The sequence below is a fragment of the Osmerus eperlanus genome, chromosome 5 (assembly GCF_963692335.1).
Source record: "Osmerus eperlanus chromosome 5, fOsmEpe2.1, whole genome shotgun sequence".
NCBI lineage: Eukaryota > Metazoa > Chordata > Actinopteri > Osmeriformes > Osmeridae > Osmerus > Osmerus eperlanus.
The window spans coordinates 1,159,017-1,172,567 of NC_085022.1; positions in this window are offsets into that span (position 1 = coordinate 1,159,017).

Below are 13,551 nucleotides of genomic sequence, written 5' to 3' on the forward strand. Positions count from 1 at the left end.
GTCACTGACATAACTAGTAGCCGCGGGGAATGACAACGTGCTTTCAACATGGAAGGTTAGATGTGCAATGTGATCGCTTTCAGACTAGACCCAGACGCCCCAGACAGTTGATGGCAACAGCGGCCAAGGACCGATACTAGCCTACCGACCAAGCTTACGCTGACATCAAAATAGATGTCGAGCCTTCTGGAACGCAGTTAGAACAAATCAAAGACTGTAATTTTAAAGGTAAAGGACCATGGATAATGTCCAGCAGTCTGATGATATGCTCCACTTAGGAGATGTAGTAAGCGGAAACAGCCACAGGCAAGTGCTCTGATGTAGAGCTGAGGAAATAAGCATGACTATATTGAGCCTGTTAAGAAGAAGACATTTTTTTATTTTGATATCCAAGAGACAGGCTACATTTTAATAGGTCTCGAAACTCAACTGTGCTCTGTCTCTTGTAGTATGTGTCTCTGTGCAGATCTTTCCAAGGTGAGCAGAGAGACATTTGTTCATGGTAAAGGTACAGGTGTGATGGTGAATGTTCAGGTGTGTGGAGAAGGAGAGAAGTTACCACTTGTGTCCTTCTGTCTCGTGCTGCTGGACGGTGTATCCAAACTGGGCCTCCTTGGAGCCCCAAATGATCTTGGATTTCCTGGTGTCAAAGTTGAAGCAGTGCTGGAGACCTGGAACACACACATCACACCAGATGAGCCACTGGTGTGAGAAGCAGAGTAACTAAGTCATGTTATCCGTTTTGTGAATGTGAAAGTGTGTAGTGACAGTTCTGCATGTTAGTCATTTAGTCTTCTTTTTTTTTTTTTTTTGCAGACGCTCTTATCCAGAGCGAGCGACTTACAGTAAGTATGTTACATCCATGGAATCACGACAACTCAGTGGTCCCTGAATATTTGCATGCCACCATGATATGTCACACAGCCAGGATGTGCCATTCAATACATAACACTTCTGATCAAATTGTATCAGACAGTCTTCAGTGGAGGGAATGCCATGTGATCAGCCCAAAGGCAAGACAATAGAGACACCAGCTCACCACATTACAGTGTGTGAGTAAGCTGATCAAGCTAGCCCCTCTTCTCTTCTTCTCCTGCACACTCTCTCTCTCTCTCTCTCTCTCTCTCTCTCTCTCTCTCTCTCTCTCTCTCTCTCTCTCTCTCTCTCTCTCTCATCTCTCTCTCTCTCTCTCTCTCTCTCTCTCTCTCTCTCTCTCTCTCTCTCTCTCTCTCCTCTCTCTCTCTCTCTCTCTCTCTCTCTCTCTCTCTCTCTCTCTCTCTCTCTCTCTCTCCGTCCACACAGCAGCTTTGTCCTGGTGGAGGAGGAAGGATGCTGACAGCGAGAGGGGCGGGGGGGGGGTTTCTGACTGATGATGTCATATCAAAATTCAACTATAATTTCCTTTCCAGGAAATAGTGAGCAGCGGAAAAACATGGACCAGATGACTAGAAGACCAGAGAAAGAGGATCAGGCCAAACTTTCATCCTCAACTTCCTGAATGTTCCCCTGTTTCTAAAACTCACCCTTTATCTTGGAGCTCTTATTTCACCTGAATTTTCCACGTCCTCTCAGGCAACTTATTACGAGGTGTTGTTCTGACAGGATTTAGTTGTAAACCAAAATAAAAAGGGGTCAGTTCTTGAGAGGGTCTTGTATGGCCTGTAAAGTGATTTCTGAATAGAACTGTGGCTGTGTACAAAGCCCTCTTCGCTGTTACTGGCTGGCTCATTGATTTAAAGGAACAAATTGTATCATCACTTAGCTGAATGACAGAAAATGAGAATTCTTGGCTCCCGTCTAACATGAGAGAGACAGAGAGTGCATGAGAGAGAAGCAGCTTTAAAAGTAATCATACTCAATCAGACCAGGGCTCCTTTCCCGCTCTGTCAAAAACAGCACAATATTAGAACTCAGAGCGTTATCTAACTGACTTGGATTCATCAAGCTGACGGGATGTGGAATAAAGACATCTGGTGCACCTTTCATTTTGGCTCTCGGAGCCTCACAGTGAGACTGGCTTTCCATGACGCTAAATATCGACAACTGGATGTTGGCAGGTGAAGTGAGTGCATAGAGGAAGACATGACGTTATGCTATCATGACTATCAGGGCTTGAGTATGAAACAGAAACAGCTGCTGTAGGTCAGTGGTGATTAAGGATCATAGCTTGAATGTTTACAGCCCGAAATAGTGAATGGGGGATAAAGCTGTTTAAACGACAGTCTGCCATTGCTGCGAGGCCCTGCGAGGCAGTTTAGTCAGAGGCTGCCAAGATAGAAGTTCTGATCATCTTGGCTGCTGCAAAAAAGTAAATTGTGGAAAAGAAATGATTTATACGTGTTCATGCCCTGAGGTTGTATTTGTTTGGTAACAGCTAGTGAGATCAGCTTCTGTTTGAGGAGGGCCCGAGGATCCAGATTTATCTGAGCTGTCTAAAAGACTTGGCTCTGCGAGGATGCCTCAGTTATGATCCAGATGAAACGCTCGAGTATGTAAAAAGCTGATATCTTAGACCACATAGCAGCCTTGTGGCTGATTGTCTAGTTTCTTTAAATGTTTTTGACACTTGGTTGATCTTTTTTGTTTTTTAAAAAGGTGAGGATATTTTCCGAACCATTCTTTTGCTATTTTTGTTCACGTAATTGTGACATATTAGTAATGCGTGCCTGACTGTCTAAGAACCTTTATGACAGTTAAATTTCACTTTGAAGATTGAATGGTAAGTGCTTTGTCATCTTATTGAAGCAAAATGAATGATTTCAGTGTCATTTTTCAAAATGTTTGTAAAATTACATTTCCAATATGTGATTGACAGAAGGAGGTGGGGCTTGGCAAGCTGCAGGACAAGGTGACAGACTGAAGATCAGACATCTTTTTTTTACATCCTGCCCAATATCCTTAATAATGGGCTGACAGTTAGGCCAGACTACTGCAATAACCCCAGCTTCAGTCACTTCCTCACAGACAGGACAGGACACAGAGAGGACAGGACACAGAGAGAGGACAGGACACAGAGAGGACAGGACACAGAGAGAGGACAGGACACAGAGAGAGGACAGGACACACAGAGAGAGGACAGGACACAGAGAGGACAGGACACACGTCCCTGCAGAGGCGAAGATGTCTCTCTTTTAGCCTATCAGCACCTCAGTTCACACGGCCCCAACAATGTCCAACAAACACCAAACATTCTCCTGTTGGGTCTGGAACTTTTGGAGATTCTCACTCATTCTCACACTGCCCCAACAAACACCAACAGGCACATCACACTAAACCAACACAACCCAACAACTGGACAGTCCCCATGCTGTTGACCCTCCAGACTCCCCGTGTGGACCAGGGCAGGGTTTGGTTCGATCTCGAGTGGATACGTTTTACAGGCTGCTTTGATGAGCTGAGTGCTTAAAAGGTTCCCTGTGGTTTATTGTGTGCATGTGGCCGGTGGGTGTTTAAAGACAGTGTTGTCTGAAGAATCACGGGGGTGCTCAGACTCTGGAGTGGGACTGAGGAGGCTCAACTGTTTCCAACATCAGGAAGGTTCACACCTCTTCTCAATAGCGAATGAAGATAGAAGTGAAGTTGAGCTAATGTGTCAACTTTTTTACGAGCAAAGTTTACTTTACCACTCCACACCGCAGCCCTGCCAAGCACAACAGCCCCAGCCTGGTGGCAGAGTGAGAGACTGATTACGTACTCGCATTAGACAAGGGCTGGAATTCCCATTCTAGCCCCAAAGGCCTCGACTTTGGCTAATATTTCTCATTAAACATAGACCATATGTGCCCATACTGAAGCCAACCATGCTGAAGAGCAGTGTCAGTTGATCTTCTCAGCTCCTCCTCCCGCTGACTGGTCTCTGTACTCACACAGAGAGGACAGGACACAGAGAGGACAGGACACAGAGAGAAGACAGGACACAGAGAGGACAGGAAACAGAGAGAGGACAGGACAGAGAGAGAGGACAGGACACAGAGAGGACAGGAAACAGAGAGAGGACAGGACACAGAGAGAGAGGACAGGACACAGAGAGAGGACAGGACACACAGAGAGGACAGAACGCAGAGAGAGGACAGGACACAGAGAGGAAAGGACACAGACAGAGGACAGGACACACAGAGAGGACAGGACACAGAGAGGACAGTACACATAGAGAGGACAGGACACAGAGAGAGGACAATACACACAGAGAGGACAGGACACAGAGAGGGGACAGGACACAGAGAGAGGACAGGACACACAGAGTGGACAGGACAAAGAGAGGACAGGACACTGAGAGGACAGGACACACAGAGAGGACAGGACACAGAGAGAGGACAGGACACCGAGAGGGGACAGGACACAGAGAGAGAGGACAGGACACAGAGAGAGAGGACAGGACACAGAGAGAGGACAGGACACAGAGAGAGGGGACAGGACACACAGAGAGGACAGGACACAGAGAGAGAGGACAGGACACAGAGAGAGAGGACAGGACACAGAGAGAGGACAGGACACAGAGAGAGGACAGGACACAGAGAGAGAGGACAGGACACAGAGAGAGGACAGGACACAGAGAGAGGACAGGACACAGAGGACAGGACACATAGAGAGGACAGGACACAGAAAGAGGACAGGACACAGAGAGGACAGGACACATAGAGAGGACAGGACACAGAGAGAGAGGACAGGACACAGAGAGGACAGGACACAGAGAGAGAGGACAGGACACACTCCTCCTCCTGCAGACTGGTCTCTGTATTCTGTAGAAAGTTGTGAGCTTTCCTAACCAAAGCATCATCTTCTGTCTACCCCCTGGAGAGATGACATGTTAGTACCTTTGATGGGTTATCGTTTTAGTAGGTGAAGTTTGAGAACATTTGTCTTAAAATAAACTGTGGTCATCTAACCCATTCAAGGCTCTAGATATGGAAAGAGCAGGTGGGCATCTAGACACCCAGACATGAGACTCACTGCTAGTTAGAGCACAGACTTTACATGTCCTGTGCAGTCCACTCCTGCATGATACAGCTTTACAGTACTTGCTGGTGTTGTCCCATATAACTGTAAAATGCATATAAAGTTTATAGTCACACATAGACTCTCTTGAAAGTACATCTAACCCTGATGCAGGTCACACCAAATGTTAAACAATTCTTTATAATCCACGTATGAATCAAAATACCAAAAAAGCTTATTCTCTGTTCCTCTCAATACACTGTTTACCACTCTCTCTCTCACTCCCTCTCACTTATTCACTCACTGTCACTGTGTCATTGTCTCCCCCCCCCCTCACCTGGCAGCAGGCTCCAGGTCCACAGCAGTAGAATCTGGTAGTGTTCCATGTGTGTTGATGTGGGCTGTTCTGGTGTTCTCCTCACAATGCGTATGCTGCTGTGGACTCCACTTCTGCTCCACAGGGTCACTGTGTCTGAGGGAGGGAGGAGGGACTGGGACTATGTCTGAGGGAGGGAGGAGGGACTGGGACTATGACTGAGGGAGGGAGGAGGGACTGGGACTATGTCTGAGGGAGGGAGGAGGGACTGGGACTATGACTGAGGGAGGAGGGACTGGGACTATGACTGAGGGAGGAGGGACTGGGACTATGTCTGAGGGAGGGAGGAGGGACTGGGACTATGTCTGAGGGAGGGAGGAGGGACTGGGACTATGACTGAGGGAGGAGGGACTGGGACTATGACTGAGGGAGGAGGGACTGGGACTATGACTGAGGGAGGGAGGAGGGACTGGGACTATGACTGAGGGAGGAGGGACTGGGACTATGACTGAGGGAGGGAGGAGGGACTGGGACTATGACTGAGGGAGGGAGGAGGGACTGGGACTATGTCTGAGGGAGGAGGGACTGGGACTATGTCTGAGGGAGGGAGGAGGGACTGGGACTATGTCTGAGGGAGGAGGGACTGGGACTATGTCTGAGGGAGGGAGGAGGGACTGGGACTATGTCTGAGGGAGGAGGGACTGGGACTATGTCTGAGGGAGGGAGGAGGGACTGGGACTATGTCTGAGGGAGGGAGGAGGGACTGGGACTATGTCTGAGGGAGGGAGGAGGGACTGGGACTATGTCTGAGGGAGGGAGGAGGGACTGGGACTATGACTGAGGGAGGAGGGACTGGGACTATGACTGAGGGAGGAGGGACTGGGACTATGACTGAGGGAGGGAGGAGGGACTGGGACTATGACTGAGGGAGGAGGGACTGGGACTATGACTGAGGGAGGGAGGAGGGACTGGGACTATGACTGAGGGAGGGAGGAGGGACTGGGACTATGTCTGAGGGAGGAGGGACTGGGACTATGTCTGAGGGAGGGAGGAGGGACTGGGACTATGTCTGAGGGAGGAGGGACTGGGACTATGTCTGAGGGAGGGAGGAGGGACTGGGACTATGTCTGAGGGAGGAGGGACTGGGACTATGTCTGAGGGAGGGAGGAGGGACTGGGACTATGTCTGAGGGAGGAGGGACTGGGACTATGTCTGAGGGAGGGAGGAGGGACTGGGACTATGTCTGAGGGAGGAGGGACTGGGACTATGTCTGAGGGAGGGAGGAGGGACTGGGACTATGTCTGAGGGAGGGAGGAGGGACTGGGACTATGTCTGAGGGAGGAGGGGCTGGGACTATGTCTGAGGGAGGAGGGACTGGGACTATGTCTGAGGGAGGGAGGAGGGACTGGGACTATGTCTGAGGGAGGGAGGAGGGACTGGGACTATGTCTGAGGGAGGAGGGACTGGGACTATGTCTGAGGGAGGAGGGACTGGGACTATGTCTGAGGGAGGAGGGACTGGGACTATGTCTGAGGGAGGGAGGAGGGACTGGGACTATGTCTGAGGGAGGAGGGGCTGGGACTATGTCTGAGGGAGGAGGGACTGGGACTATGTCTGAGGGAGGGAGGAGGGACTGGGACTATGTCTGAGGGAGGGAGGAGGGACTGGGACTATGTCTGAGGGAGGAGGGGCTGGGACTATGTCTGAGGGAGGAGGGACTGGGACTATGTCTGAGGGAGGGAGGAGGGACTGGGACTATGTCTGAGGGAGGAGGGACTGGGACTATGTCTGAGGGAGGAGGGGCTGGGACTATGTCTGAGGGAGGAGGGACTGGGACTATGTCTGAGGGAGGAGGGACTGGGACTATGACTGAGGGAGCGAGGAGGGACTGGGACTATGTCTGAGGGAGGGAGGAGAGACTGGGACTATGTCTGAGGGAGGAGGGACTGGGACTATGACTGAGGGAGCGAGGAGGGACTGGGACTATGACTGAGGGAGGGAGGAGGGACTGGGACTATGTCTGAGGGAGGGAGGAGGGACTGGGACTATGTCTGAGGGAGGGAGGAGAGACTGGGACTATGTCTGAGGGAGGGAGGAGGGACTGGGACTATGTCTGAGGGAGGGAGGAGGGACTGGGACTATGTCTGAGGGAGGGAGGAGGGACTGGGACTATGTCTGAGGGAGGAGGGACTGGGACTATGTCTGAGGGAGGAGGGACTGGGACTATGACTGAGGGAGGGAGGAGGGACTGAACTGGAATCTATCTGACACCTTTAGCCACACACGCTCTCACACACACACACACGCTCACACTCACTCTTACACACACTCCCAGTCCCATGTGTGTGCCTCTCATTTACACCCACACCAGACGAAAACAAACGCCTGCAATATCACTTTTGTGAAATCAACTGCACGTCGACGACAGAAACATCTGGTCACCAACAGCAGACCATGCACGTCAACACACACACCAACAGTGCAGACACAGAGGCCTTCACTGTAAACAGCTCAGTCAGGAATTAAGACAGAGATCTGGGAGTCTTAAAAAGAGATTTTATAGAGCTGAGGCACCTTCTGCTTTGAACTACCTGAAACACTGCTGCACCTTACGGGACTGCTCCTGCAGAGTGGGGGGTTGAATTACTCTCCCTCCCTCCCTACTTCCCCCTCTCTCCCTCCCTCTCTCTCCCTCAGTCTCCCTCCCTCCCTCTCTCTCTCCGTGACCAAACTCTCTGGATGGACTGAGATGAGAGAGGGGAGATCAAGATTTACTCCAGATGTGGAGGTACACAACACTCTACTGTCCAGAGCCCTTGAGCTCAGGTATTTATTACAGAGTACCTTCCAGGAAAAAGGCATTAAACTTCCTGCCAGAATAAGGACTCTTCTGAAGACAGGATTTAGGAAGTGAGATGTTGTGACTGACTCAAGGAAGCATATACTGTTGTTGTTCCTTTTTACTACATTGTTGTCATTAAAATTTAAAAAAGTCGCTCTGGATAAGAGCGTCTGCTAAATGACTAAATGTAAATGTAAAATGAGAAGCAACTGCTGGAATGATTCACAGTACGTAGGGCTCCTTCACGTTCTCGCATACATGTAGAAGAAAATGTAGCCGTGGACATGGACATTTCTTGACCTTAAACTTTTGAACAATAGTGCAGCAAGTAGACACCGTTTACACAGACAAAGGTTGGCTACAAGCTAAAAAGCGACATGATCTGAAGAAAAGATATTAAACTCTGGAAAACCGAAGAAGCAAAAGTCTCCTGCGCGCGAAAAGAGAGACGTAAATGACTCGTTGCCCTAACGTACGTTTGTGGTTTCTGGCCCTGTCTCCCGGCCGGGGCAGGGCAGAGATGAGCAAACATTAGGAGACTAACAGTAAATCAAAGAACGGCTAGTAATGAATCACAGGACTGGCGAGTGAAGCGGGAGATGCACTGGAGAAGGGGCAAACCAGACTGAGAGGAAGTTCTGTTAACTACCAAAACACAAGTGGAATGTCTTCAGATGATGTTAAAGTTGTAAATAGAGCTCAGTGACAACATGGAAACAGCTCAGCAAAGATCAACACCAATGAGCTGAGACCTGACTGGACGGACCAGCCCCGGCTCATCACAGTCAGTCACTGTCAACATACTTGACCTGACAACATTCTTGGAATTTAAATTGTCCAGGCCTCAGTCAAGAGAGTCAAATTCACAACTCATCTGACTTCAAAAATAAATGAAAAACTGTGGAAATTGTATCACTCTCTTGGAAATACCACTGGAAATTCACAGCCTTAAATCCAAATGGAAGCTGAGCAAGACCGCATAGAATTTAATTGAAACATTTGGGCCCCGACAGATGATAACATGGCCTGTAAATCTGACTTGTCTGACACTTCGGAGGTTCTCCTACACGAGCCGTTCTTTACTGTTACCTGTTTCCCTGTTTGCATCCATCATTCCACTAAACAAGTTGGTCCAGTTGTCCACCTGTATGGCCGACCACCCAACCCTGTATCACATATAACCTCACTGCCCACCTCAGTGGTGAGATGGGAATACCTTTTTAAACACAGTGGAGATTATCAACCAGGATTGTCAAATGAAAAATGTGTTGATTCTTCTCCCCTCTGGCCTGTGCCAGAGGGGGGATTGAAGTCTGGCCTGGCATGAATGTGTTGGAGGATCTCAGTCTGACAGCAGAGTCCTGTCCTCCATCACAGTCACCTGCCCAGCCGGGGAGCTAACAGCGTGAGGACACCCCGCCCACACAGAGGAGACAGGAGGACACCCCGCCCACACAGAGGATACAGGAGGATGACTCCCCGTGCCCGGATGGATGAGAAAAACACACCTCAAAAAGAGATGATCACATCCACGAAGAAAAACTCATTTTGGGGGGAATGTGGGAAATGGTACTGAAATAGGACACCTTGTCATGGAACAATAAAGTAATTTTCAGCTACTATAACTCTCACACTCATGCCTCACACAGGAGTTGGGGATAAAATGCCAGAAGAGATGTAAATGCATCACAGCGTAGTGAAATTAGGTATCTTAGTGAAGAAAACCAGACATTAAAACATCTGTAAAAACCTCACAGCCAGCTCAAGGCTCTGGACAGTAATATCTTACCAACTGGCCTGAGGTCATATTAACAGCAATATGACAAATATTCCACACATAAACTAAAAATACATTTAATGAATGTCACAGAGGGCCAAACCACCGTTGGTCATTTTTCTTGATTAAAACAAAATCCTGGGACAGAGAAAAGCTCTGAAATACGACACGTTGAGTAACGTGGGATCAAGCCGTGTCCTACCCTCCAAACAGCTGGCCTGCTGGCCTGCAGCACAGCAGGCGCTGGCAGGGAACAGGCTCATCCCTCATGGTGCTAAATCATCCAGGAAGATTTGGAGGCCTCATCCCTTTTGTGGCTAAATCACCCAGGAGGATGTGGACGGCTGGGACTGGGCTCTCCTGGCAGGTGAGTCCTGCCCAGCTGGTCACTTGTCTCAGCAGAGCCCACAATGCTTTCCCAGAAGAATCACAAAGAAATCTCTGAAAAGGGCATGTGACACGTTTCATCCAGCTGCAGAGAGCACTCTGGATGTTCGTAAATCTTCAGCTGAAGTCTGGTGCTTGTGCTGCTTGAGTAACTTATCTCCAAGTCTGCCTCCCTTCCCAGCTGCTTCTTATAAGAGCCTTCCTCTAGGAGAGACGAGTCGCGTGATCTAGCCTCCCCCGGCAGGACGGAGGGTAAGAACCAGTGATCCACCTATCTGGACCTGCAAGTACACACCGCCCTGCTTGCACTGGGCTCATCTGGCCGGGAGGGGAAGATGGTTTTTGGGTTAAGAATCGTGGTTCTAAACCTTGAGAAAGATATGCTTAAAAATATTCAGTCTAATATGACCATCAAAGATATTTTCGCACAGAAGTTACTTTGAAGAGATAATGCATGCCATATTATATTGTTTTAAGAGTGGGTTTAATACTTTCGTCTTGATCAAGCTGTCACAAGGACGTTGAGTCGAACGTAGACAGGAGACTGATATGATGCAGGAAGTTGTGTTTTAATGGATGTCCATCAGCAAAAACAAGACAGCAAACAAACTTAGGTGTTCTTAGAAAAAACAATAAACGGAAACCAAATCAGGCTTGAATCTAGCGGAGCTCAAAGAGGCATGCCCGACATGCTCTAACATAGCAAGACAAGAAAAACGTCACAATACCCGACAAATGACAAACACAAACCTTAAATACATAAACATAATTGGCTACAGCCGAGGACTAAACAGGTGCGCGTCATTACGCATCCCTCGCTCCCGAAGACGGAGGGGATCAAGGAATCCTAATATTCGGGAGATAGGGAGCGTCATGGCCTGGATCTCCCAGTAGGCGTAACACAAGCTAGTTAATATAAGCAAAGTCCATCATTGTGTTTTAGACCCATCTTAGTTGACCTTCAGAGGCAGAAAACTCTGATCTGTATGAAGGAAACAGGTTGTTGATGTGTTGAGGTCTCCACTCTCTGGATGTATTTTGCTGAGGAACAGCGAGGCTCCTAATGGCCCTTACTCCAAGCCTCCTGCCTCCAGAGAGGGCTGTGGGGTGGGAGGCAGGAGGCAGGCCCTGTGTCAGGAGAGGAGACCAGAGGCAGGAGGCAGGCCCTGTGTCAGGAGAAGAGACCAGAGGCAGGAGGCAGGCCCTGTGTCAGGAGAGGAGACCAGAGGCAGGAGGCAGGCCCTGTGTCAGGAGAGGAGACCAGAGGCAGGAGGCAGGCCCTTTGTCAGGATGGGAGACCAGAGGCAGGAGGCAGGCCCTGTGTCAGGAGAGGAGACCAGAGGCAGGAGGCAGGCCCTGTGTCAGGAGAGGAGACCAGAGGCAGGAGGCAGGCCCTGTGTCAGGAGAGGAGACCAGAGGCAGGAGGCAGGCCCTGTGTCAGGAGAAGAGACCAGAGGCAGGAGGCAGGCCCTGTGTCAGGAGAGGAGACCAGAGGCAGGAGGCAGGCCCTGTGTCAGGAGAGGAGACCAGAGGCAGGAGGCAGGCCCTGTGTCAGGAGAGGAGACCAGAGGCAGGAGGCAGGCCCTGTGTCAGGAGAGGAGACCAGAGGCAGGAGGCAGGCCCTGTGTCAGGAGAGGAGACCAGAGGCAGGAGGCAGGCCCTGTGTCAGGAGAAGAGACCAGAGGCAGGAGGCAGGCCCTGTGTCAGGAGAGGAGACCAGAGGCAGGAGGCAGGCCCTGTGTCAGGAGAGGAGACCAGAGGCAGGAGGCAGGCCCTGTGTCAGGAGAGGAGACCAGAGGCAGGAGGCAGGCCCTGTGTCAGGAGAGGAGACCAGAGGCAGGAAGCAGGCCCTGTGTCAGGAGAGGAGACCAGAGGCAGGAGGCAGGCCCTGTGTCAGGAGAAGAGACCAGAGGCAGGAGGCAGGCCCTGTGTCAGGAGAGGAGACCAAAGGCAGGAGGCAGGCCCTGTGTCAGGAGAGGAGACCAGAGGCAGGAGGCAGGCCCTGTGTCAGGAGAGGAGACCAGAGGCAGGAGGCAGGCCCTGTGTCAGGAGAGGAGACCAGAGGCAGGAGGCAGGCCCTGTGTCAGGAGAGGAGACCAGAGGCAGGAGGCAGGCCCTGTGTCAGGAGAGGAGACCAAAGGCAGGAAGCAGGCCCTGTGTCAGGAGAGGAGACCAGAGGCAGGAGGCAGGCCCTTTGTCAGGATGGGAGACCAGAGGCAGGAGGCAGGCTCTCTGTCCAGAGGCAGGAGGGATGAACTCAGATAAGTTTTGTTCTCAGTTAGAATGTGACAGGTAACATAATTGACGAAACACAATCCTCTCATGTTGACACTTTCCTATCAGGAGTCCAGGAAGACTAACAGAATATGAAACTTTGAAAATGAACAATAAAGGACTTGCACTTTGTGTTTAGTTTTCATAAAATCTCCAATCCAACTTCTGCTGAACGTTATCTATTGTTTCTCATTTATCAAATCAAATATTCCTAGAAGGGAGAAGGTAAGCCAGTAAAGAATAATATTAATAGTAACATTACTCATGTAATATTTCTGTGGATGAGAGTAGGAGTCAGACGGCATTAGGACCGCTTTTATATCGACAAGAAGGAGATGATCCTTAACTACTCCCACATGCTGCAGTCCTATGCTGGATCCAAGCTACAGCAGAGGCTCCATCCAGGTTAGAATTGTACAAAGTGACAGAGTAAGAATTACTTAGAGAGACACTAGAGCCCTCTTGTGGGTGGATGTGTGACTGCAGTTCAGACGCAGGCCTGGCATCAGCTACGAGGGGTTTCATCTCAGAAAACAACCACAAGATGGCAGCATGAGACCAGTAATGGAAGGACAACATCCAACACTGTCCATGTGTCCATCAGACACTGACACACCGGTAGGAAGCCACATATGCATTTCTTTCTGTCCTGTTTCTGAAACATCAATAAGTGGTCACCAAAGTACAAAGTGAACAGTGAACAGTGATGTTTGTGAAGCTTGGGATGTGTGAGAAAGGTTTGGCTGAAGGGGGATTTGCTGCTGCTCGGGTAATCCCTCTCTGGGTTCAGGAGCAAGTCACCTGTGGGAACAGCAGTTCATCCTGCCAGTAAGAACCTGATCGTGAGTCCAACATTGCGTCTGAGAGCTACACTCATCCTGCCTCTAACACTACACCTTGACATGTGCTCTCCTCTCCTCCATCATTTCTCCTCCAACTGCCTTCATCACCCCAGGGATGAGGCCAGAGGAGAGAGGAGAGGATGGAGGGATGAGGCCTCAGGAGAGAGGAGAGGATGGA